At 42.4% G+C, this 26,074-nt stretch overlaps 1 protein-coding gene across 2 annotated transcripts in view; it reads left to right on the top strand.

Moving 5' to 3' along the window:
* Positions 1–26,074, top strand: part of METAP1D (methionyl aminopeptidase type 1D, mitochondrial) — a 121,529-nt gene that overhangs the window by 1,054 nt on the left and 94,401 nt on the right. For both annotated transcript variants that reach the window (XM_075609072.1, XM_075609073.1), the window contains exon 2: positions 14,728–15,347. The gene's annotated coding sequence lies outside the window, so the exon portion shown is untranslated. The remainder of the gene's footprint in view (positions 1–14,727; positions 15,348–26,074) is intronic.

The following is a 26,074-nucleotide window of genomic DNA, read 5'->3' as shown; positions in this document are numbered from 1 at the left end:
GGCTGTGTTGGTGTCAGTCTCTTGGCTGAAACAGTCCCAATAAGTAAAACGCAGCCACACGTATGTTGTTTCATAAAGGGCTGGCTCACTCATTAGAACGTCTTATTCCATAAAAATTAGTCACAGATTTTCGTGTATAGTCCCACTCACTGTATAAATCACACTCATTGGTATGCAATCCTGGTCACTAGGTGTCTCCGTAATAGATATTTTAGTCTCACTCGGTAAGTCCTCAACTATTGGTGTACCATCTCACCGAGTCTCCACTCAGTCACACTTAGCATTCCTTTTATTGAGCAAGATTGTATAAGTCATTGGTGTGCAGTATTTTAAAAATATGGTGTGAATTAATTTAAACCCTTTATTCTGTATCTGTAGAAATATAGTTTTTTTTTTTTAATAATACAAAGAAACATTTTGTTCTCCGAGTTATAAGGTATACAGTATTACTTTCAGCCTCAATTCATTATTGCATTCCAATTTCCAGAGAAAAGAATCCATCAACGTAATAAATTGCAAGCGATGCAAATATAAAAAAAAATTGCACCATAAAGCTTACATTCTAATTTTTAGAGTATAGATTTTAGATAGATACATTTACTTGTCCAATGTCTCTAGAACCTGACACTAGGATTCAATTTAGGGTAACTTTCAAATACTACAATGTATTGAAGACGTGAAAATGAAATTGACGTCCTTGGCCAAGTGACTAACATATTTAGCTGTTGCACATCTACAAAATACAATTTCACCTCTTTAGCAAACTTAGGATGTGAAAAACTCAGTAACAAATATAACAAGTATAATCATGTAAGGGAATGTATTTAACAATTCAGCTCTTGTTCCAGTGTTGTATTAATTTAGGGCTTAATTAATAAAGCAGTTTATTAAATGATATAGTGACAACACACAGAACCACTGCAACATTACTTATTTCTCCAAAACAAAACTACACAATGTCGCAATCAAAATTTGTGATCGGGGGAATAAAACATTTTTTAAAGGCGATTATTAAAACACTGTTTTGAGACCAAAATAAGATATTAGAAGCCTTGATTGTGAGTTACTGTGTCACATGTATGTTCTCAGATCTCTTCTTTCTGCTCTCCAGAAACTCTTCTCCTAGTCATGCATTCCTATTTTCTTTGCTGCTACTGTCAGGCAATGAAGACAAAAACAAAATAGAGCAAACATGAGGGAGAGGGCATGAGAAAGAGGACGGTTTTATACGCGATATTATGCAGTACTAACTTAGTTTAAAACTGAATTCCAGAATCCACCATTTGGTAATATATAGTAATTTCAAACTTTATTGCTGTGGGATTGCTATTAGGGTGTGACCCTATATGTCAGAGCAACAAAAAAATATATATACCACACATCATTCTAGAATCTAGATCATCTTTCTTTCACTCAATGCTGAATAAAAACCTGCAATTTATTTATAATTAACCATTTATCTCTTAATTCTGTTTGACATGCTGCAGCATGAACCTGAGACATGAAGCTGATTCAAGACATATTACATTTGAAGAATAAGCATTCACGTTTTGCTGCTTTAGCATGAATCTGTAGTATTAGATATTGACTATTTTTCTTTTAATATTATTTTTTTATTCAACTCTTAATTACATTTTTATTGCATTTTAAAGCATCCTTTGATTACTATAGCAGGTTTTAACCCAGGGGAGCGCAAACTTTTTGAGCTGCGCCCCCCTGTCTCTCTGCCCCGGCTCTCGCGCCCCCCTGCCTTCCTTCAGCTGCGTCAGATGACGCTGTGTGGGCGTGTGACGTCAGGTCACATGGTGCCGCGGCGTCTATTGACGCCGTGTTGCCATGGTGACGCAACACAGACGGCTGAATCCCGGTAAGTAAACAGTTGCAGGGGCCTCACGCGATCCCCCGGCATTTAATTTAAATGCCTGGGGGAAGAGCGCGGGGCCTCTGCAACTGCCCGCGCCCCCCCAGCACAATCTCCCGCCCCCCCTGGGGGTCGCGCCCCCCACTTTGCGCACTGCTGTTTTAACCCACCTTCCAAGCAGTGCAAGATATTTGCAACCCTTTCCGGCTTGGGATCATTTGTATCAAATGTTCCCAGTAGTTTGAGCTGTAAACTGTAACAATAGATAATGTTACCTTAGTAATATATGGCTACATTGTAGCTGCTGAGTTACACTGACTGAAGTAGCTATATAATGTTGCACACTATCAGGATTTTGACAGATTTATGACCGCAGCATCAAACGATTGCCAGCGTAGGTAAGAATGTAGAACTATACATTATCACATGCTTTATATGTGAAAATAAAATAAAGATGGAAAGTAGTATTGCTGCTTTAAAATGAGAGAATATACATCCTGCACAACTTACAATATGTTATTTTAATATGTATGTGGAATGTTGATTGATAGAGGAAAAGGTCTTTGTGGAGCTCTGAGATGCTCAGTATCATTGCACTTTACTTTTCCGGGGCGGGGGAATTCCTCCTCTCTTGGGGTTCTCTACCTGTCCTCTAGTTCATCACAGTCCAGTCTCCAAGACTTCATGTGGCTTTTCACAATTGACGGCCGTCACAGATTTCACAAAGCTTCCATTCTTCTCGATCCACCCGTTCCTTCCCTTCTGACAATTAGGCGTCTCTTGTGAAAGACTAAATTGTTGGCTGAGCGCATTTAAAATAAAAGCAGTCAAACAATCTGGATGTGCTTTTTATGGTGCTGGTTTGGTATTGGTAGCTGTGCACATCTAAGAAATATTGTGGTGTAACCTGGAGTTTGAACTCTGATTTGAACACTGATTTCTCTTCCTCTTTATATGTTTCTTATGTAAATGTATGCAAAACACCCACATCCTAAGTTCCGTTTCAAGTATAGCTTTTGAAAGTGCGCAGATAATGAAAGGGGATGGGAAGCACTTATTTGGGCCCAAGAACATTGACTGTTTTTATCCCCATTCAAAGAATTACTGAGACAAATAATGAATTATTAATATATTCTACCATTTTAATACCTCAAATATATTTTTGCATGTGTTTAACGGAACTTAAAGGCTGTTTGTTTCAAAATAACACTACTACAGTGCATGTAAAATTGTTAAGGCAGCAGTCTGCACGTCTCTATTTTTTTTCCGTTGGGTATGTTTTTGTATTACATGAGCTAGGCAGGGGTACCGTAGCTGATTTGTGGTGCCCTAACCTAGCACTTTGCAATCTTTCCTGCTCGCCCCCCCCCCACCTTACCTCCTCTCCGGCTCCCGGCGTCAAATGACGTCGCGGGGTCACGTGATGTAATTTGACGCCACGTTGCCATGGCGACGTGTCGCCGAAGAGGAGGTAAGTTTGTTGCAGAGGCCTCACACGATCCCCCGGCATTAATTTAAATGCCTTGGGGGAAGAGCGCAGGACCCCTGCAACCGCCCGCGCCCCCCGGTTTGCGCACCGCTGCCCTAACCTCTACAGACTCCAGTTCCTGAGATACTGTTTTTGTCCACCGGGCAACGATACTTTTTGTATTGTTTTGCAATATTTATTATTATGCTTTTGGCCTAGAATAAAGCAAATCAACATACTATATATTATATATACTATACGAGGGGTGGCACACTCCAGTCCTCTAAGGCCACCAACAGGTCATGTCTTCAGGATATCCCTGCTTCAGCACAGGTGGTCAATCAGTGGCTCAATCGATGACTGAGCCAGCTGTGCTGAAGCAGGGGTTTCCTGAAAAAGTGACCTGTTGGTGGACCTTGAGGACTGGAGTTGGACACCCCTGTACTATATACATATAGTATAAACAACCACTATATCAATGGAGATGTTCTATAGATGTGTACTTGCATTTTGCAGCAGCTCCAGTATATGAATATCAGCAGACTGCATCATTCATCACAAATCTAGTCCCTCCATTGACATGCTTCTTTAGCAGATGTATTATTCCTGGTCAGTCAGCAGTACAATCATTGTTTTTATGCCTATTCTGATTTTGTTAGCACTGCAATAAACCAGAGGTAATTTATGTTGTTGAAGGAGCTAGAATTCCTACTGTAGATCACTTGGGTCATGGCATTAACTCGGGAACAGTTGAACCTACACGATGTTGTTCACAACACCAGGAAATGTCATATAAATGAAAAATGCTTTTTCTACACATCTACAACAGGGGTGGCTAACTCCAGTCCTCAAGGGCCACCAACAGGCCAGGTATTACAATATCCCTGCTTCAGCACAGGTGGCTCAGTCAGAAGTATTTTACATATGCTGGGATTGTATTGAAAGTATTGATTTGTAGTAAACTTGAAAATATAAATGTGTGAGTTTCTTCTTGTAAAGCAATACTGGTAAATACTGAGAAATTATGTCCTTTCCCTACGAAACCTGTTTTCTTTTTTTCCTGGGGCGCTGGTTGTGATGAGGAGGCTGATGTTGGCCTAGGACCCACAAGCTTGTGCGTTCCAGACCATCACCTTTAATTACTACGCTTGCTCTCCCATCGCATTCATAAATCCGTGGTTGTAGCTAGAAATACAGGAACAAGTTCACTATATTTGTCAATTTTCCTGCCTATCACCTGATATGGATCTAAATTATATGAAATGAATGTACAGATCACACTCTGGACCACAGGCACTGTTCATTTTATTATATCACAAATGTTGCTGACCCGGCAAAGCTGCTTCATGATTATTTCATGGAGCCAAATATTCCAGAAATAAATGGAATGTATAGGACACTCGAGTATTGGTTATATTTGGGGGCCGAGATATCGCATGATGTGAATCTTCTCTTTCAACTCTTAACTAAGCCAGGAATGCTAGATGGCCCTGTGTTCAAATCCGGGCCAACCTGGTGCCTGGTTTTCAGTTATTGCGAGAATATTCATCAGCATCTGATTTGAATAACAAAAAGAAATGCAGGATATCCTCATTGGTTTATCAATGAGACAGTGATGGAAGATGCGATAGACATCTGCAAAATAAAAAAAGCTGGACATCTCTTTTTTAGAAAGGAAAAGTATACCGAGATACACCAAATAGTAAACATGGGAAGGATGTTGATATGGGGAGAAATCCGATTGCTAATATTGCAGTCAGGAAGGAATTTATTTTTCCCCATCATTGGAGGATGTCACTGGGGTTTTTTGTTTGCCATCCTCTGGATCAATATACTGTAAGTACAAATATAGGATAAAGTATCTGTGGTCTAAATTTAACATAGGTTGAACTTGATGGACGTGTCATTTTTTTTTTTTTTTGTTCAACCTCATCTGCTATGTAACTATAATAACTGGTTCATAAATTATACCAGGCTCTTCCCCTTATTATAACTTATTTTTTTTTTTTTTAAGTTTTTTTTTTAACAGGTTTCCTTTCTGAGTAAATTTGTTAAATAAGCCGCTTCGTAGATTTAACACATTGCCATGCCCGAAGGAGAACGTACAATGAAGAAGTGGCGTGTACAGTGCCATCAGCAAGTATGGGGTTAACAGGAAATTCCAGGAAGCACTTACTGTATTTAAGATGATGGGATCCCCCAAGCCAGTCTATGGCCCATATTGTAAGCTTTTCAAGTCTGAACTGATACGTGTGAGAAGATATTAAAAGTATACAAGGAGCGGACTATACGTATACTTCATCTATTTTACAGTTATTACAATCTGCGGAAAGAAACGACCTGGCTACCGGCGTGTTTTAATTTCATTTTTTCGTTTTGAGTTACACCTTACTGGCAGCCTCCCTGACCACTACTGTTACCTGATGGCGCCTATGTTACATCAAGCTTAGACAAGCAGACTACCTGGATCGTGGCCCAGCTGAACTGTTGAAGCTGATAAACATGATCTCCCCTGTTAAGGAATTCTAGACCTTTGGTAGCCGGATTCTCAAGGGATTTGAAAGAAAGCTGTGTTCAGGACCTGACTCTTGCTTCGTGACAGTCTCGGCCGTTGTTTGCGTGGTATCACCTTATACCCTATGGGCTAAAACATCACCTAATCAGCCAGACTTCTTTGCTTTTATTGGTAATTAAGGTCATATATTCGTTTAAGATAAGATCACGGAGGGAAGAGGTAGCGGGGTATGCAGTCAGGGACTTGCGTTGTCGGGTTTTCATTGTCGCAGATGACAAAAGACCAACTACAGTTACTCAATGAAGGAAACACATAGAGCTGGGGCGCTCAACTCAAGTCCTCAAGCCCCCCCCCCCCCCCCCGAACAGCTCAGGTTTTCAGGATATCCCAGCTTCAGCATAGGGGGCTCAGACAGCCTCTGAGCCACCTGTGCTGAAGCAGGGACTGATTGAGCCACATGTGCTGAAGCAGGGATATCCTGAAAACCTGACCTGTTGGGAGGGGGGGGGCTTGAGGAGGGGAGCATCCCTGACAGAAGATGCGGCTTCTTTATTATGTGCCTTATACTTAGCAAGGCTTAGTAAATAGGGCTCTGGATCTTAATTCTTCCTTACTCTTTCTTTAGTATTGCACAGGGATTTGAATTGGAAATGTATTCAATTAAGCAGCTGTTACACTTTCTTAAAATTAGTCTTTTATTTAGCTCAAAAATCAAGAGAAGTCACACCACCTGATAATTAATTTTAAAGCGTTTTCAGTAAGGTGCGATAGTGCACAGAAAATCCCATTTCATTTGATGGGACTTTCTGTACAGTTGTGTAGGATTGGCGTTATTAAACTTTATTGAATAAGGTATAGATCCATAAAGCTATGTTAAGCGACTTAACGGGACATTTAAGAGGCAATCCAAGCTGGATTTTTTTTTACATAGGATTGAAGCAGGGGGTCTCCGGGGCTGAACCCCATTCATTTCATCTCTTGGGACACTGCTTCCGGAGATACAGACCTCCGTAGGAGGTGCCGGTAGCCGCTCCGGCTACCAGGGTTCACTTAATGGCTGCTTTTCAAAGCTCCCGTGCCCTGTGGGCCAATAGGAAGCCATGATGTTATCCTTTGCTTCCTATTGGCCCACGTGACGCGGGAGCTTAAAACTTGCAGATACCGGCACCCCTTATGGAGGTAAGTATCTCGTGAAGCAGTGAGTCTCTGGAGCTAAAATTAATGGTGTTCAGCTCCGGAGACCCCCGGCTTTAATCCTATGTGAAAAAAAATAACGTTATGTTATTTCAATTATACCTGACTTTTAATTCCTCACATCCAGGCACTGAAATATGGCTTTTGTGGGGTCTGGAAGGCTTTAATGCCACCATTGGGCATGATTAGGCTACAATGTAACCACTGGCACCTGTACTGTGTTCTGCGCTGACTGACCGGTCATTCACCGTTGCGACCTGCAACAGCGATCCCCAGCATGCTTTCATGGCCGAAGCTGTTTTGCGGTTGCGGTGTGACCGGCTGCGGTAATAACTGACAGTTCAGTCATTGTCGTGCCAGGTGGGGTGAGGACTGGGAGCAGGAGTGAGTCAGACCACTTCAGGACTCTCAATTCACACTGTAGCAGGGGGAGGAAGGAGTGTGTGTGTGTGTGTGTGTGTTTCTGTGTCCCTCCTATCTCGTAACAAAACGCCGGCTCCTAAGGATTTTATGTTTATGTCCACCCCTGATTTTTAAATAACGTAGCATTATTTCTAGCAGCATTTCCTTCTCCCCTTTCCACTTCAGCAAAAGCCCTACTTTGGGGTCTGGATAAGAGTAGTGCCAAGACACTGACATAACATAGTTGGAAAATAGCACAACATTATGGTACAATAATGTCATGTTAAGCCTATGCTAATTAGCTGTATGTCAAACGTGGATTTAGCTTTGTTATAGCATGTTAACATTTGAACAGAACGTCCGATCCTGTTTTATGTAACCTCACGTTATGAGCCCTGCTTTAACAGCGCTTAGAGCATCTGGCCCAAAGTGAGCAGCGGTGAGTTCAACATGATGAAGCCAATCATACTTGTTTTAGACTCTTCATCAGCTGGATCTTTATGCAAGTTTACTTTATTTTGGTTAAAAAAAATCTCATGAATTATTTTTATGGGACAGTTGAAGCAGCGTTGAACCTTAAGCTGCAAAAACTGAGTCTACTTTAAAGCTGCAGCTCAAGCTGTCGTTTTTAATTTTATTTTTTTTATTCAATATGTGCATCAATACAATCTACACACTGACAAGTGATTAGCTACGTTGCTGATCGATCCGTTCTCCTGTAATCGATCGCTGAAATTTGGCTTGTGGTTCACTAAATGCATCTTGGGTAATCTTCTGCTGCACTGACAGCCAAAGTTTGGTGAGGAAGATCATGTGACCAGGCAGGCACCAGATTCAATTGTTTCACTGCTAGAGAGGGCAGAGCTCAAAAAGGATGCTGTTTCAGAAGGGGAAGGGAATGTGACTTTGTAAATGGTTGCTATAGGAACAGAAATGCCTGTTACATTAGAATATATTAAAAATGTATTTAAATCATTTTTTTTAATTTTTTTTAATTGCTACAAGTATTTTTTCATAGCTCAGAACTGATACATTAAAAAAAAAAACACATACACACACACACCTGGATATTGCTTGAACTGCAGCTTTAAACTGAATGAAAGCCTTGGCAAGTCCACTTGGATGCACTGTTCTGTTTATTATAAGGAGAGTTAAGTAGGACAGCAGTATGAATTGCAAATGCCTGTTGTTGTTATGGGTGTTTTTGACCTAACTAAGCATAATGCATTAAGTGATAGTGAGTTGTAACATAAGATACAGTTTCCTGTAACTACATATGCGGCTTTCCTCCGAGATCTTATCCAGTTTCATCTTAAATGGTCTTGCTGCATTTGTAATCACTACTTCCTGTCGGACAAATTATCCAGTCGGAAAACACTGGTGAAGAAAACTAATGTCATGGAACCTGTCTGATTTGTTGTCGTACTCGTTTTGAATTGTGCTCATTTGTTCTGAAATTTTAGTACAATACTACCAAACCTTCATTAATTCCAATACATGTTCCACTTGCTCTTTGTAAAAACAGTGATTCAAATATACCTGTAATCTCACGGCCTTCCTGGCATTGAACATACATTTATAGTCTCATAGTAAATATCACCAATGCATTTCTGCACATCTTAAATAATTTTCAGACAATACTGAGAAATTGATCTAATCTTGTAACAGTTCATGCCATTTAGCAACCAAATTCTGCATTCTGTCCATGTTTGTTTGTGTAATTACTCTACCCCTGCCTTACCTCCTCCGTTGGCCGCCCCCCTCCTTACCTTGTGCGGCGTCAAATGATGCCGTGGGGTCGTGTGACGTCACGTGACCCGCACGTCATTTGACGTCACGTTACCAGGGCAACTGTGTTGTCACATGACCCCGCGGCGTCAAATGCCATGGTCATGCGTCCTGAAGCCGGCTGAATCCCGGTAAGTAGCGGTTGCAGAGGCCTTGAGCGGTCCCCTGGCATTTAATGTAAATGCCTTGTGGAAGAGCGCAGGACCTCCGCAACCGCCCGTGACGCCCCCCCCCCAAACAATCTCGCGCCCCCCATGGGGGTCGCGCTCCCCAGTTTGCACTCCGCTGCTCTACCCTATTGGCCTCTATTAATTCTGTAACCTTCTGTGTGCAGTTGGTTTACCTAAATGTTTACGGTTTTGTTCACCTTTCTTCTATGCCGATGTGCAAAGTGATATTGTGATGCTCACTGTATTTTAATGTATACACAAATAAGATCTAAAATTGCTTGACCCTGTTTGGGTTTAATGCCAGATATCCCAACTCCATAGAATACACAAAAGTGCAAATGACGTAAATAAAGTCTTGATGCTATTGAATTCCCGTTGAATACAGGCCACTGAGTCATTGTCTAATTTCTATACACATCATTATTTGTTTTATGTGCTACAGTACAAGGTAAAGTAAGATGCAAAAATAAATGGTCTATAGAAAAATCTTTCTAGTGCTGTGAGGCAATATGCTGTACACCATTCCAGTAACCAGTGGTTCATTACATATCACATATTTCCACTATACATTCATGTGTGCACAACCGCAGTCCCTGGAGGATCATTTGGGAGGCTTTCATCCAGCAGTGGATATACAGGCATACTCCGCATTAACGTACGCAATGGGACCGGAGCATATATGTAATGCGAACATGTACTTAGTGAAGCACTACCTTTTCCCCACTTATCGATTCATGTTCTGTACTGCAATTGTCATATACATGCATAACTGATGCTAATAAGGCATTTGTAACAGGCTCTATAATCTCCATGCTTGTGCACAGCTTCGGTACAGGTAGGGAGCCAATATTGCTGTTCAGGACGTGCTCATGGGCGCATGTGTGAGCTGCCGTTTGCCTATTGGGCGAAATGTCCTTATTCGCGAGTGTACTTAAAGTGAGTGTCCTTAATCCGGGGTATGCCTGTATATGCTCTCACGAGCAGGGCCCTCATTACCTCTTTCTATCTGTTTGTACATGTTTGTCCTTATTTGTATGTCACTGTTTATGTAATTATCAAATCTCTATACCCCCATATTCTCTGGATCTATGTATCTCAGTGCTGATTAATATTCTGTGTTTGATCCATCTGCTATGAAGTCAGTGTATGCCTAGGTCGGTGTTTGCCCTACTTTGAGGTCTTCAAGACCTTTTATTGAGGATCTGTAAAAGGTGTTTGGAATATAGATTAGTGGGGTTGCTTGTAAGACCTCATAGCAGGTTTTATCTTTCAAGAGCCTTAGATTTTCTCTCGCATAGTTTTCCTCCTTCATGATCACAATATTGCCTCCTTTGTCTGAAGGTTTAACCGTTATGCGTGAAATTGTGCTTAATTCCCTAAGGGCTTATCTTTCTTGATAGTTCAGATTGTTTATCCTGGGGACTTTGCTTAATTTATATAGATCTTTTGACACCAGTTTCACAAACACCTCAATGTTTGAGCTCTCACTAGTAACAGGTGTAAATATATTCTGTGGTGTCAAGTTGGTGAAGGGACCTTGTCCCAGGCATCTGTCGTTTTCATCTAATAGGGACATTAGGTCTTAGGTATGTTAAATAATTTCTGTCTAGACCTTCTAGTCCCATTGTACTGATCTGTACACACTCTTACATCACTAACATTCATGGACTATTTAACACCTCAAGTTAAATAAATTGCCTACTGCACAGGGTGGAGAGATAGGTTCCAGTCACAGATAACATTCCAAGATGCACTGTTTTTAAAAGTTAAACCTTGCTTTAATCATTGTAACACCGCCGGAAGAGATCAGTGTATCTCGAAAGCTCACACAAATAAAAGCATTTAGTTAGCCACAGAACGGTATCGTCTATTCATTTTTTTATTATTAAGCTCGGCTTGCACAGTACAGATACGTGTGTGTGTGTGTGTGTGTGTGTGTGTGTGTGTACTCTGCCTATTCTAAAATCGTTACTCTCTGCAGTTTTCTTTTTCCTTTTTTTTAAGTTCTCTTCTCTCTCCGCAAACCATACTAATAGTCTGCATGTTAGACGGACATATATTATAATGATTTAGTATTATTTTGAGTTCTTAGTAGCCTAGATAGATTTAGATACCTTAATATATTTATAGCCCTAACAGTCTAGATGGTGGGGTTTATCGCACAGATTCCATATACTACTAGCATAGACACCGGTACATATGTTAGGTGTATTATGGGATAGCCAGTATCTAATTACTCTATAACTAAGCCTCTAGAGTTTATAGAACTTTACCTCCGCTCTCAGTTTAACCATTAGAGAGGAGTTGATCTGATGCAGACAACTATACTGATCTAGTGTTATAAGCCTTCCAGTACCATTTGAAGACGGACGGCTGAATTTAGGCTGACAGCAATAAAGGTGATGTCTGGTTAGAGGGCCATTGGGAGTGTATTTCCATGCTAATGTACAAGTCTGCAACCAATCTCTAGTCATCTAAATAGAAGCAACACTGCTGCTGAACCTGATACAATTATTCCACTGACTGGGAAAGTCGCCCCGACCCCTCACTTTATTTTTAAACCCTGTTGCAATATCACTTGTGTCACAAAGATGTGTGTCAAAATTCTGATAGTTTTCACTCCTCCCCTCTTAGGCTAAGGTCCTGCTGCATGCGCCCACACGTCCGCCTTACTTGCCGGCGGTGCGTGCAAGTTACTGCACCGCGATTTGCTGCCTGCAGATAACTTTTTTTGGCGCGGGGGGGGCGTGTCCAAAACGGGTCGGGGGGGGGCAAAACACAGAGCAGGGGCAGCCTGCGAAGTGGGCACCAGAGGGAGATGGGGGGGGGGGGGAGGGGAGAAGAGGGAGAGCTATGCACGGGAGGGGGGGAGAGGGAGAGCTGTGCACGGCTGCCACTCACAGACTTCCCTCCCAAGCCGCCTCTCTCCCATAGCTCCCTCCTCCCCTCCTCCCCTCCTTCCCTCCTCATTGGCTGACTCGTGCACCACGTGACGCGTCAGAGCTACAGAACACAAGCCGCTGGTAGCTCCGGCAGGCTGACGCCTCACAGCACGCAGTCAGCCCTGTCGGAATGAGGCAGCGGGGACAAGTACACATCAGGTACGGGGCTTGTGGCCCGCGGCCCGCGCACTGCCGACCGCAGCAGGGCCTCAGCCTGCGATTATAGTGCCGGCGTGCGCGCGACCATGTGACGCACACACGAAACATGCGCTGGAGGCTTTGGGACGTCACGTGAGCGGTTTGCCCCTCATTGACTGAACCGCTCACGTGACTCAGCCATCGCGCTGCGAGAACAATTCCAAATGTATTTTCCAAAATCGCACGCACTATGTGCGCTTCCATTGCTCTCCATTAGTTTGTTCCGGCGCCGCAACTATAATTGCGGCCTTAGAGATTTATGCTAGTTGGGGGTTTTATATTTACAAATAAAGTATCTGACAGACCTAAAAAATCAGTGGTATAAAACAGGGCAAACACCCACCTAGGCATACACTGACTTCATAGCAGCGGCATCTAATACAGCAGCGGTACGCAAAGTGGGGGGCGCGAGATTCGCTGCGGGGGGCGCAGGGTTTACAGAGGCCCCGTGCGCGCTTCCCGAAGGCATTTAAATTAATGCCAGGGGAGCTGCAGGGCCTCTGTAAACCTTACTTACCTTGATTCAGACGCTGCGGATGACGCGTCGCCATGGCAACGCGACATCATATGACGCTGCAGGGTCATGTGACGTCGCGTTGCCATGATAACGTGGCGTCATGACGCCAGGACGTCTGAATCAAGGTAAGAGGAGGGGCGCGAGGAGAGGGGGACAGACGGCAGGGGGGCGACGGAAAAAAAAGATTGCGCCCCCCTGTAATACAGTATATGTCTACTGCACTGAGATACATAGATCCAGAGAATATAAAGGATCATATATACAGTTTAGTGATTTTAGGCTTCTCACAATGATAATAAAGGAGACTGCGCTGTTCAGAATTTTTAGATGTTTTTAATTTGCGTGTTTATGGGTTTCAATAAAACTTTATTTCTTTTATAATATCATATTGGGAGGTATGTGACTGCACGACATCGGTTCTATGCTTTTTTTCATGTACAAACAGTTACAATTCCTAACAAGGTGCAGATGAGCTGGATGGGCCAATGCAGTTAACGAGTCTCGGAAGCAAATTGTGTGATTTAGATACATTCATGGTCCCATATTGTGAATGTGGCTTCAATTTCTGAAGTACATATTGGTATGTGTCCACCTTGTTACACAAGAATGACTTTATTGTTAGATGTACATTATTTTCATAACAAGGACAGATGGAAACCCTGGTGGAATGATTACCTCTGAGATATAGGTAGCCTTCGGAGGTAACATTTTTGCTCATCATTGCCCTGGAAAGGAACATTTCCTTATCATATTTTTTGTATTAAAGAAGTAAATGCTTCTCTGATTTACAGCTAATGGGGACGGACTGTGCTGCACCTCAGGAGGGTATCTATCAGTAACAGATTATTAGAAATTATATTGTGTGAAGCAATAGGAATTCATGCAGGGCGTTTTTTAAGCTTCAATTTGCAGAAGAGAAGGACATTCTTGATGTTCCCAGAGCACCTGACTGGTTTGGAAATCTGTATGAGGTACAAGTACAAATGTGCATAGTCTTGTGGTACGTGCTTCTGTATTATGTGCTTCTAAACTAAAGAACACAGACCAGTATATACAGAAAATCTAAAACTCGTCATATAGCTCTTTAAGACCTGTGACAGGGCCTGTCCCCGGTTTAAAAAGGCAGCACACTTAAAGCCTGTCTGGAGGCTTTAAATCTAGCAGGTTTAAATGTGTGCAGCACAAACTGCATAGGGTTCTCTAGCACAGAAGGACTGTGTTGACATAGAGTTACCCGGGAGCCAGACCCTCTTTTCCAGGACGCAGCAGACCCTGGAACCCGCCAGGGGGTAGACCCCACGAACACCAACCCAGACCTGGACCGATGTAAAGAGTTCCTGCTTACAGGTACCTCTTTCGAGTTTGGGGTCAGAGGTTGGTAAGAGGCCTTTCCTCCCAGCCCTGCAGATAGGGACTGGGAAGTCTGAGTTAGCCCAAACAAAGGGATATGCTGTTTGTTTAGTTCTGCATGCTGATATAAAGCTATACTGTTTAAAGCCACGGACTAAATAAAAGACAACATTTATTTTACCTTAAAAACGTCTCCCTGGTTATACGTCTGCACTTGTCTCCTACATATGGTGTCAAAAGCTGGTATGAGAGGTGGCCCTTGAATTTCACAGCTGCCCTGGAGACCGTCCGTGAAAATTGTTGTGCTTTTTTTTGCCTACAGTTCCTGCAACAGCTTGAGCAACAAAACCAAGAACAAAAGAACCACGTGAAGACTTGACCAGAATGAAAAGGCAGAAAAGTTACACTGCGCTGGAGAAAGCCACAGTCTCACTGGGGGTACGGTGACCCACACAAGGTGCTGATTCTGTGACGAAAGTGTGCCCCTCCACGTGTGCGAGGAAAAAGAAAAACCGATGTGTTTTTAAAATGGCAGCTCAGAAAAATTAAAAGTCTACAGAGACACCTGTGAGAGCTACGAACTCTACAAGTGAAGTCTGCCCACCCGTAGGACTACCAGCTGGGGTTCTAGCATATACGGAGTAAATCGCTGCAATAGCACCTCCCAAGGTCAGGGTGAAGAATACAGCTGATACCACCAAAAGGGAGTGCAAAATGTGATGTTTCTATAATTAACCATGGCCACACGAAAGTGTGTCCATTCCGATCCCGTGAGGATATGGATGAGGATGACTATGTCTCTTATGGGGGCCAGAAACGCGACGCACACACAAAACACCTCTAGGTTGGTTGAGCTGCCTGAACCCTGTACACACCGAAACTTCTGGTTTCTACGACCATGTATATGAGTGGCGGCAGCAGGAGCAGATGATCGACGAATATGTATGTCAGCTAATGTAACAGGGAAAATAGGGGGGGGGGGCAATGTTTCGGGGTGATAACCCCTTCCTCAGGCCCATGACCAGAGGTCCAACTGACCAGAGGTACAGTACTTCCCTATACCCTATACCCTGTGTAAACAAAGATGCAAACACCCAGAAAGATTAACAGTCTAATCACGCTCCTAATGAGAGAGCTATATGGGCAATCAATGAAAAATGTATGTCCATTGCAATTGTACGCAGAGTTCAATAAATCAGCAAGGAGAGAGAGAATAGTGTGTATACTGCACTTGGATCAGCCGTCATTGTTGTCGTGGAGTTCCTCTCTGCATACAGTAACCTCCTGTCGTCGTCGTTGCAATGGGGCTGCTGTATGTATTGGTTCTGTGCTTTTGCATACATACACAGCACTTGTTAGCACCTCTGTTACAAAATAAGGCCAAAAAAGCTATTTACAAGCTTCATTGTGCAGAGAACTTAACAGAGCCTAAGCTTGAGTTAAAATATGCCAGTCCTTTCTGCTAACCGTCATTAACTTTATATGCTCAGATTGTCCAAAGTTTGGACATTATTGCTTTGCCTGGCACATTTTAGCAATCTACAGTACATATACATTTTGGCAATGCACTGATTTTTCCATATAGCATATTATCGTGTTGCTAAAACAAAGTTTACTTCTCAGAACAGCAATCTACTGAAATATAGATGATTTTCATTTTCTTTGGAAAATTCAGGCCGATGTGCTCTTTTTCATTTAATTTATTTTGCTCTTAATGCATGTTTTCTGCTGTAAGATAGGCAAAAAAATCAGTATAAAAACTTGTGCCTCTTTCTTGTAGCAAGGAAAAACAATTGTATTTTTATTCAGCACATACCTCGCCAAGTACTCTGTGCTAATAACAAGACATTGTCTTATGTTTTCTTTCTTTTAGCTCCTCTTGGCTGTCTAAATGATTATTAGAATAATACTTTTGACCCATTTTAATCATGTCAAATCCACTGCTAATTTACATAATGAAACACACTGGCTGTTATATTGTAAGCAGAAGAATCAGTGAGCTACAAACCACCATTTTACTCCTTTAGATTATAAGGTAGGACATCAGTGCTAATCATAGTATAATTTATTAAGCCATGCAAATGTAATTGTCAAGCAGTAAGAAATATAAATTTGAACACAGTGTTTGCCTTACAGTTCATTAGTGTCTGATTCACAATGACATATAATAAGAAAATTCAACCTCCTGTTTATTAAGCATAGAAACGTTTTTTTCCCGAAAGTAATTAACTGCTTACAAGTTAATAGGGAGTTATCGCATTTCTTAATTCCAGCTTTAAGAAAATAAATATATACCTCCGCTTGCCTCGGAAACAAAATAGATTAGTGTGCACAAACTTATTATGTTGTAAGTTTGCAGTTAAAATAATTAATGAGGAACCTGGGTTGAAACAATGAAGTGCCCCCAGGATAAACCCCCAAATATCTGATAATACATTATATAAAGGTAAATGTTCATTTCGGGTTCTATACATTTTTTCCCACTGGGAAACCACTATTCATATAATTCAATTTCACCCACCAGGTTTATCAATAGTGTAGTCTCTGAAAGTTGATATGAAACATTACACAACTGAATATCTGAGGAACTGGAGGTCCTGCAGGTTGGGTGCCATGGTTCAGCTCCTGGTACACCTTGTTTCAAATATATTGAAATATATCCTCATCATCTTCAGCTCTTGTTGTTCCACTGCTGGATGAAGGCCTCCCCAATGATCTTCCAGGTACTGCGGTTGCAGCCTCTCTTCACTATGTGGCTCCAACAAATTTTCTGATTTCATATTTCCATCTTGGGTTTGGTCGTCGTCTTGGTCTTTTGTTATCTCTTGGAATCCAGTCAAGTACCATCTTTCTCTAACGATGGTCATTTCTTCTTGAACATGTGAGAGCTGTTACAAGACTGTTGAAGACATTTATCAGTGAAGATAGGTGGTCCAGAATATTAGAGAAATGTAGTTCTCAAAAAGGTGCTATCTTTTCATGCACACAATGTGATCAAACAATTCAATAGGATGGGAATACCAGCTAAGCAAGTGATTATTCACTTTGGGGCGGGGGGGAGGACTCCATCAAAAAAAGTTCTTCCACTGAACCAGCCACGAACCCTGTAGTAGGTAACCATGGATTTTATTCCGAAAATTTATATCGGTAGCTCAAATCTTAAACGAGATCAACCAAGACCTGCTTAGGATCCTTAATGTTTTGTGCAAAGCTCAATTTTCCGGGAAATTTGACATTTTATTGCCAAGTTTTGTGGGGGATATATTTATCTTCCTTATTGTCCAAGACTTTCCTAATGTGGACAAGTGTCTTTTAGTATGTCATTGGAAATATTTATTAGGGTCACAAAAAAGGGGGGTGGATAGGAAATTATAATGAGAATGTAAAATATATTTTGTACCATTATTTAGAGGCGTCTAAGCATATTTTGAATTTCTGTAATATCTTGCCATTGTCGGTTTTTCAAGTTGCTATAACCTGCCCGAAGAGTTTATATACAACACCCTTTGATATTTGTTTTTAATTGTCATACTTTGAGAGCACAAAGCAACATTTATGGAAATTGTTCTTTTATGGATATGTTGCAGAGTTGAAATAAATTAGCCAATGAACATTTTGAAGGAGCAGATGCTCCCCAAATTTTTTGCCCCTAGGTGGGACGTTCATTTTTAGCTCCGGGTACCCCCTGATTCCTGAGATACAAGCCTCCGCAGGGGGTGCCAGTAGCAGCTCTCCAGGCTTAAATGTCCCGGTCATGTGGGCCAATAGGAATCCGCAAGGGATGATGTAACGGCTTTGTTCTGGCCTGCGTGACACGGGAGCTTTAAATCTGCCATTTCAATAGCCCAGCCCGAGCTGCTACCGGCACCCCCTATAGAGGTAAGTATCTCGGGAAGCAGGGGGTCCCCGGAGCTGACATTAACACAGTTCAGAGACCCTCTGCTTAGATCCTATAACCAAAAAAAAGGAAACCAAGATTGCTGTTTTAACTAGTGTTGCATCTTGCTGCAGTTCAGTTAGTTCATTTTTAAATCTCTTGTTCCATGCCTTAGAACAGATGGCATTATGATTTTCCAGATTTGTATCAAGGTGGCATGGGGACGGTATTCTCATGAGTCACGGAGTATATATTTTCTTCCTGGTTTTTAATGTACAGCTGGAAAATGAAAAACAGATGTACTCCACTGGGTATATTTCTTGCTCATACATCGTCCTCTTTAAACCTTCAAAATATTACTAGTCTTCTGGCTGACTTATGTATTTTCTCCCTCAAAAGCAGGTGATACGATGTTCAATTTTTATTGTTGGGTAGCTGCATAAATCATGATTATTTGCACCATGTCACTCTAATACTTTATTTCTTTATAGATTAGATTAACAAATCTATTCAGCCCCTTTCCCTGGTGGAGCCAGCAAACTCTAGACTGGTGAAGGGCATCTTCATAATATGAATGAAGTTCTTTTAAAACCATCACCAAAAAAAACAGGGATCCAGCAGTCATTCACAAATGCAGTGACACGATTTTCTATTTACAAAGTACAATAATTGCGCAATATATTAAGCTTAGAGCTATGGTTCTTCTTCTTCTTCAAAAAAAAAATGACTCCCAGAGGGATATCCATCAATATGGAAAACTGTCAATCTATCCAAGTTCATGTTTTTCCAATAAATGCCTTGGAAGTTTCAAAGACCTCTATCCTCTCTGTTGTACAGTCGTTGGGGTTTTAGTTAAAAACTATCTCTAGTGAACAATACTGATCAAATAAAATCAAACAGATGTTTTATCTATGTAAAAAAAACCATGGCCAGGTAAAACACACACATTCTTATGAATCAGCAATCAACTTGGAGAAAGGGGTATTTGAATGATCATCTCCTTTGGTACCAGTGGTAGTATCCGTCAGCTGCAGCTTCCATGTAATCAGATATTTGTTCACTATTCAGGAAATTTGAAACAGTACCACTGATGAAGTCACTACAGGGCTTTTATTTTTTTTGGCCAAGATCTCATCAAACTGATACAGTGCCTTTGTAGCTAGGCATTTTTATTATTATAAGTACACACAGATGTTTTCAACACTCGAAGGATATCAACAGCACGTCTTCCTCTATTGAGTTTCCTAGAAAAATGACATTGACAGCTAGGGGCGTGTAAACGTCCCGTAGTTAGTCACGAAAAATGTTTTAGCAAAATTGTCTTGAATTTCTCATGCTTGTGAAAAGTTTTTGCAAATGTAATAAAGTGTATTAATTTCAGTGCTATCACTAAGGGCAGAGACTCTGGGATAAAAAGGGAGAGATTTATTTAATGCCCGGTACGTTTTTGAGAATTTTGCTAACTTCACAAAATGTTGCCACTGTTGAATGTCCAATATTCGCGAACATCAGCAAATGGTTTGCACATCTCTACTCTAAACCAGGATGCGTTGTACTGTGGCCAAGTGCTTCTTTCTTGCCGCATGCAAGTGGAGTTATTGTCATTCATCTCCAAGTGTCCACTGTGTTTTATCATTTTTTCTTCCCATCTCTTACACCTGTATTTAACTTTTTATGTATTTATTTACCTAGTGGAATAAAGGTCATATAGAAGTGTACGTTTATTGTAATCATAAATACAACCACTATGTGTTCAGTGGAACAAGATACTGAGAATGTATTTCCTATTTATAATAAAACAATATGTCCTGTATCCTCTGATAGTTGCTTTACATCATACTGCACACAAGTTGCATCACATCATAGCATAGAGTTAAGCTCAGTAATAGCCACACCATTACATTTAATATTCAAGGACTCCGTTTCCACAGGCTCAGTACCACAAGATTGGCGTAAAGCAGATGTGGTGCCTATATTTAAAAGGGAGCTAGATCACAATCGGGGAATTACAGACCTGTAAGCCTGACTTCAATAGTGGGGAAACTACTTGAAGGTCTAATATGGGATAATATTCAGGAATATCTAATGGAAAAGAAAATTATTAGTAATAGTCAGCATGGATTTATGAAGGATAGATCATGCCAAACTAACCTTATTTGTTTCTTTGAGGAGGTAAGTAGGAATTTAGACCCGGGCAATGCAGTTGATGTGGTCTACTTAGATTTTTGCAAACACTTTTGATACGGTTCAACACGACGTTGGTGTACAAAATAGTAAAAATATATGCACCTGGATTTAAAACTGGTTGAAAGATAGACAACAGAGGGTTGTCATAAATTGAACTTTTTCAGATTGGGCTAAGGTCGTGAGTGGAGTACCTCAGTGATCGGTACCGAGACCCCTGCTTTTTAAATTGTTTATTAATGACCTTGAGGTTGGCTTCGAGAGCAAAGTCGCCATCTTTGATGATACTAAATTGTGTAAGGTAGTAGAATCAGAGCAGGATGTAATTTCTCTCCATAAGGACTTGGAGAGACTGGAATCTTGGGCAGGTAAATGGCAGAGGAGGTTTAATACAGATACATTGGGGGAATCCTTGATGGAGAAGGATTTAGGAGTGCTTGTAGACAGCAGACTTAGCAATAGTGCCCAAAGTCATGCAGTAGCTGCAAAGGCAAACAAGATCTTATCTTGCATTAAACGGGCAATGGATGGAAGGGAAGTATACATAATTATGTCCCTTTACAAAGCATTAGTAAGACCACACCTTGAATATGGAGTACAATTTTGGGCACCGCTCCTTAGAAAATACTTTATGGAACTAGAGAGAGTGCAGAGAAGAGCCACCAAATTAATAAAGGGGATGGACAATCTAATTTATGAAGAGAGGCTAGCTAACTTAGATTTATTTTCATTAGATAAGAGGCGTCTAAGAGGGGATATAACTATTTACAAATATATTTAGGGACAATACAAGGAGCTTTCAAAATAACTATTCATCCCAAGGGCAGTACAAAGGACTCCGTCATCCCTTAAGGTTGAAGGAAAGGAGATTTCACCAGCAACAAAGGAAAGGGTTATTTACAGTAAAGGCATTTAAAATGTGGAATTCATTACCCATGGAGACTGTGATGGCAGATACAATAGATTTGTTCAAAAAAAGTTGGACATCTTTTTAGATAGGAAAGGTATACAGGGATATACCAAATAAGTATACATGGGAAGGATGTTGATCCAGGGAGTTATCCGATTGCCAATTCTTGGAGTCAGGAAGGAATTTATTTTTCCCCTTATGAGATATCATTGGATGATATGTCACTGGGTTATTTTGTTTGCCTTCCTCTGGATCAATAAGTAAGTATAGATATAGGATAAAGTATCTGTTGTCTAAATTTACCATAGGTTGAACTTGATGGACGCGAGTCTTTTTTCAACCTCATCTACTGTGTAACTACAGCTAAACCCCGTTATAACGCGGGTCTCGGGGTCCACCCCGAGACCACCGCGTTACTAACGAGGTCGCGAAAAAAAAAAATGGCCGCCGCGCTTTAGCGCATATTCATCCTGCGGGACAGGAGATGGGAGCGGGCATGTCCCTCCTCTCCCCGCTTCCCCCTGTCACCGCGGGACAGCCCGCGGGGCAGGAGATGGGAGCGGGGATGTCCCTCCTGTCCCCGCTTCCCCCTGTCACCGCGGGACAGGCCGCGGGGCAGGAGATGGGAGCGGGGATGTCCCTCAGGTCGCCGCTTACCTCAGATCCCGCTGCCTGCATGGAGGTGGTAGCGGGGGGTTTCTTCTCCCCACCGCTGTCCCTGGCGCTCCCGCTGCCTGCGCGGGAGGAGGGGGGGGGGAGCGGGTGGTGGTGCTGGTCGCGGCCTTTCCTCTGCTCCGACCCCACCCCCCGTCTGTGTAGAGTCACTTGAGAGAGCTTTGGAGACAGGTAAGCAGTCTCCGGAAGACCGCTAACCCCCCCCCCCCCGCCGCAGCACAGGACCCTCGCGTGTGTGTAAGTGTCTGTGAGTGTGTGTAAGTGTCTGAGTGTGTGTGTATGTAAGTGTAGGAGCGGGAGGTGGGAGGTTTGACAGGGAGGGGGGGAGTGGCTTGAGCGGAGGGACCCGCTACTCTCCCCCCCTCCCTCCACGGACTGCAGGAGGGAGCTGCTACTCTCCCCCCCCCCTCCCTACACGGGCTGCAGGAGGGACCCGCTACTCTCCCCCCCCTCCCCGGACTGCAGGAGGGAGCTGCTACTCTCTCCCCCTCCCCGGACTGCAGGAGGGAGCTGCTACTCTCCCCCCCTCCCCGGACTGCAGGAGGGAGCTGCTACTCTCCCCCCACTCCCTCCACTGGCTGCAGGAGGGACCCGCTACTCTCCCCCCCCCCTCCCTCCACGGACTCGGGCTGGAGCACTCATACATACACACACACACACACACACACACACACACACACACACAGGCACTCACGCACTCATACACACACTCGCGCACACACATGCAGGCACTCACGCACTCACACACACACACACACACAGACAGGCACTCGCACTCACACACACAGACCGCTAACCCCCCCCCCCCGCCGCAGTACAGGGCCCGCCGTAGCCGCAGCGCAGGGCCCCGCCACCCTCCCAACCCCCACAGCACAATGACTTCCCACCCCCTTAACTTTGTGAAACAAAAGTCACAAGACGTTGTACAGGCAAAATACATCTGTTAAAGTGCAGTTGTCTGTTTATTTCTATATAATAATTGTGTGCAGTGTGCAGTGTGTGTGCAGTGTGTCAGTGTGTGCAGTGTGAGCAATGAGGAGTGTGTGTGCAGTGTACAGTGTGTGTGCAGTGTGTGCAGTGTGAGCAGTGTGTGTGCAGTGTGCAGTGTGTGTGCAGTGTGTCCAATGAGCAGTGTGTGTGCAGTGTGTGTGCAGTGTCAGTGTGAGCAGTGTGCAGTGTGCAGTGTGTCAGTGTGTGCAGTGTGAGCAATGAGCAGTGTGTGCAGTGTGCAGTGTGTGTGCAGTGTGTCAGTGTGTGCAGTGTGAGCAATGAGCAGTGTGTGCAGTGTGGCAGTGTGAGCAATGAGCAGTGTGTGTGCAGTGAGTGTGTGCAGTGTGTGCAGTGTGTGCAGTGTGTGCAGTGTGTGCAGTGTGTGCAGTGTGTGCAGTGTGCAAAAAAAAAAAATGAAAAAAAAAATGAAAAAAAAAATAAATTTTTTTTTTTTTTTTTTTTAAACGGGAGCCACGGGAAAACCGCGTTATAACCGAATCGCGGTATAACGAGGCGCGTTATAACGGGGTTTAGCTGTATGTAATAACAACATTAGGTCGTTAGTGTGCCATCGGATGTCAGCAGCAACAACTATGGCCACCTGCCCATGGCTTCGGGGTTTTTATTGGCTTATCATTAATAACAGGAAATGTGTGTGTTGCTTCTTAAAAGGCAGCAGAAGACACCATACATTGAACACCACTGGACAATAAATTATGATTCACATGCAGACTGGGGATTGCCTGGTAAATTCCGCAAAGCTAAACCTTATAAACCTGGGAAATTATACAAAGAACTGTAACATGTCCAAAGCTGGTTTTCTATTAGAAGTTATGGAAATTGATCTAGTACCTTCATTTTTTTAATTTGATTTTTTTAGTTCCAGCACCTCGTTTTTAAAGATCGACAAGAAAGTAATTGTCGGGATTCGGGCCTATAATACTAACTGGAAGTGCACACCAATGCTTTATTTTATTTTTTTACAACATTTCTCTATTAAAAGTTTCAATATGTGGCTTAGATTTGAATTGGTCTTTGCTTAGGTGGCTGCGCCTTTTTCTCTACAAAGATATGCCTTTGACTTGGAGCTTGTACAGTCGCCTTTGATTTCTTTCCTTGCTATGAAGGTTCGGGGCCATACAGAATCGAAGAGAATAGAAACAATCCTGCAGCAGAAAATGTCACATTGATTAACTTTAATAGGAATAACATCCACTTACATCTCTGAATACATGTTGTGGTCACCACACTGCCAAAAATATATATTTATATATGTACATAAATGTATATAGTCTGTAACTATACAGTGATACTTAGGGGCTTGAAGTTAATGAGAGATTTTGTCAGAAAACGTTCCTACTAGCTATTTTGGTTGATCTAGAATAAATCCCTAAGAATTGTAGCACACGTCATGCATGTTCAGTTTTGGCGACAGGGATTGATATGTCTCCCAATGTGATCTGCTGTTTGTAGTGAGAAGCACATAGACGCACAGGTATTGTTTTAAGTCTTTTTTTTTTTTCCCTTGAAAAACAGGTTAAATATACATCTGACAATGTAAACTTTCCTCTGTTGCACAGCCCTGTGCGTTACTTTTTGAGACTTCAAATATGGATCTGTGAGTCACTTGTAATTGCTTGTTTAGTTGTTTATTATTCTAGTAATTCAGTGTTTAGTTTAAACCATCCACATTTCACACTCCACTCTTTGGTTTATGTAGATTCCACAGTGTATGATTGGCAGTGATTGAGTATTGCTTATAGAGTGCTTGTTTCTTTTTGTCATAAGTGATGTATGTTTCTTCTGCTGCAAATGTAAACACCTTTTCCCTTTATCACTGGGTGATAACCAGACCTAGGCTCACTGAGGAAGGCTTTGTTTGAAATCAGCATGTGGGGCTACATATTCATATTTTCCCCTGCAAAAGGTTTGCAGCTCACACAACTGGAGTTGAGGGAAGGTGAGGAAAAGAACAGATTTGTTTCTTGCTGAAAACATTAATCTTCTATTGGCATATGTTGTGCACATTGTTCAACTAGCTACTAGTTTTGAAAACCTCATCGTTTTTCTTTTTCAACCGGCTACTATTTGATGTAATGCAGTGCAGACGCCTTCATAGGCAAAGAGCTTTATATTAAGTAAAGAGAATGCACATAGATGGCGTAGTTATTTTTAAAACGTCTTCCATATGTAAGGGGGGTGGGGGTGGGGACAGGCTGTTATAGTTCCTTTGGTTGATGAGTGGGTGCCCGTCGACCGACCACATGCCACCTTTGTGGTCCACAAGTCAATTTTGGAAATGAAATCTTGGTCACGGTTCACCAAGTGCTCTTAATCTCTCAAAGCACGAGTCTTCTTTATTATTAACATGCCATTTTACAGAAAATCCTCCGTTCCACATGTTGTATTCAAAGCAGCAGTCCAATCTGCCGATTTTTTAAAATTTTTCCTCTTTAATATGTGCATCAATACAATCCACACAATGATAAGTAATTAGCTAAGTTAACAATCCGTTCTCCTGTGATCGATCGGCGAAGATTCAGCTCGGGGGGGGGGGGGGTTGGGGGGGTCACTAAATGGCTGTCAGTGCAGCAGAAGAGGACCCAAGATGCAAAGTTCTGTGGGGAAGATCATGTGACCAGGCAGACACTAGATACAATTGGTGCACTGCTAGAGATAGGGCAGGGCTCAAAAAGTGGTGTGCCAGAGCTTGTTTCAGAAGAGGACGGGGATGTAACTTTGTAAATGGTTTCTATAGACACAAAAAATGCTTGTTGCATTATAATACATTAAAAATGTCATTCCGAGTTGTTGTTTTTTTGTTGTTTTTTTTTAATGCTACAAGTATTTTCTCATAGTACAGAACTAATTTATTGGGAAAAAAACCAAAAAAAAAATATGTAGGATATTGCTTAGGCCTTGCCCCCACTGCCTACTACAGCGTCCGCTGTGGCGGACGCTGCGCGCACGAGAGCCCTCCCCGCAATGGCGCTGGACCCGCTGCGAGGGGGGCCGCAGCGCTCGCGCGAGAGC

This window comes from Ascaphus truei, chromosome 7 (genome assembly GCF_040206685.1).
Source record: "Ascaphus truei isolate aAscTru1 chromosome 7, aAscTru1.hap1, whole genome shotgun sequence".
Taxonomy (NCBI): Eukaryota; Metazoa; Chordata; class Amphibia; order Anura; family Ascaphidae; genus Ascaphus; species Ascaphus truei.
The sequence above is the reverse complement of the archived record's forward strand: the minus strand, read 5'-3'. Positions and strand labels throughout refer to the sequence as shown.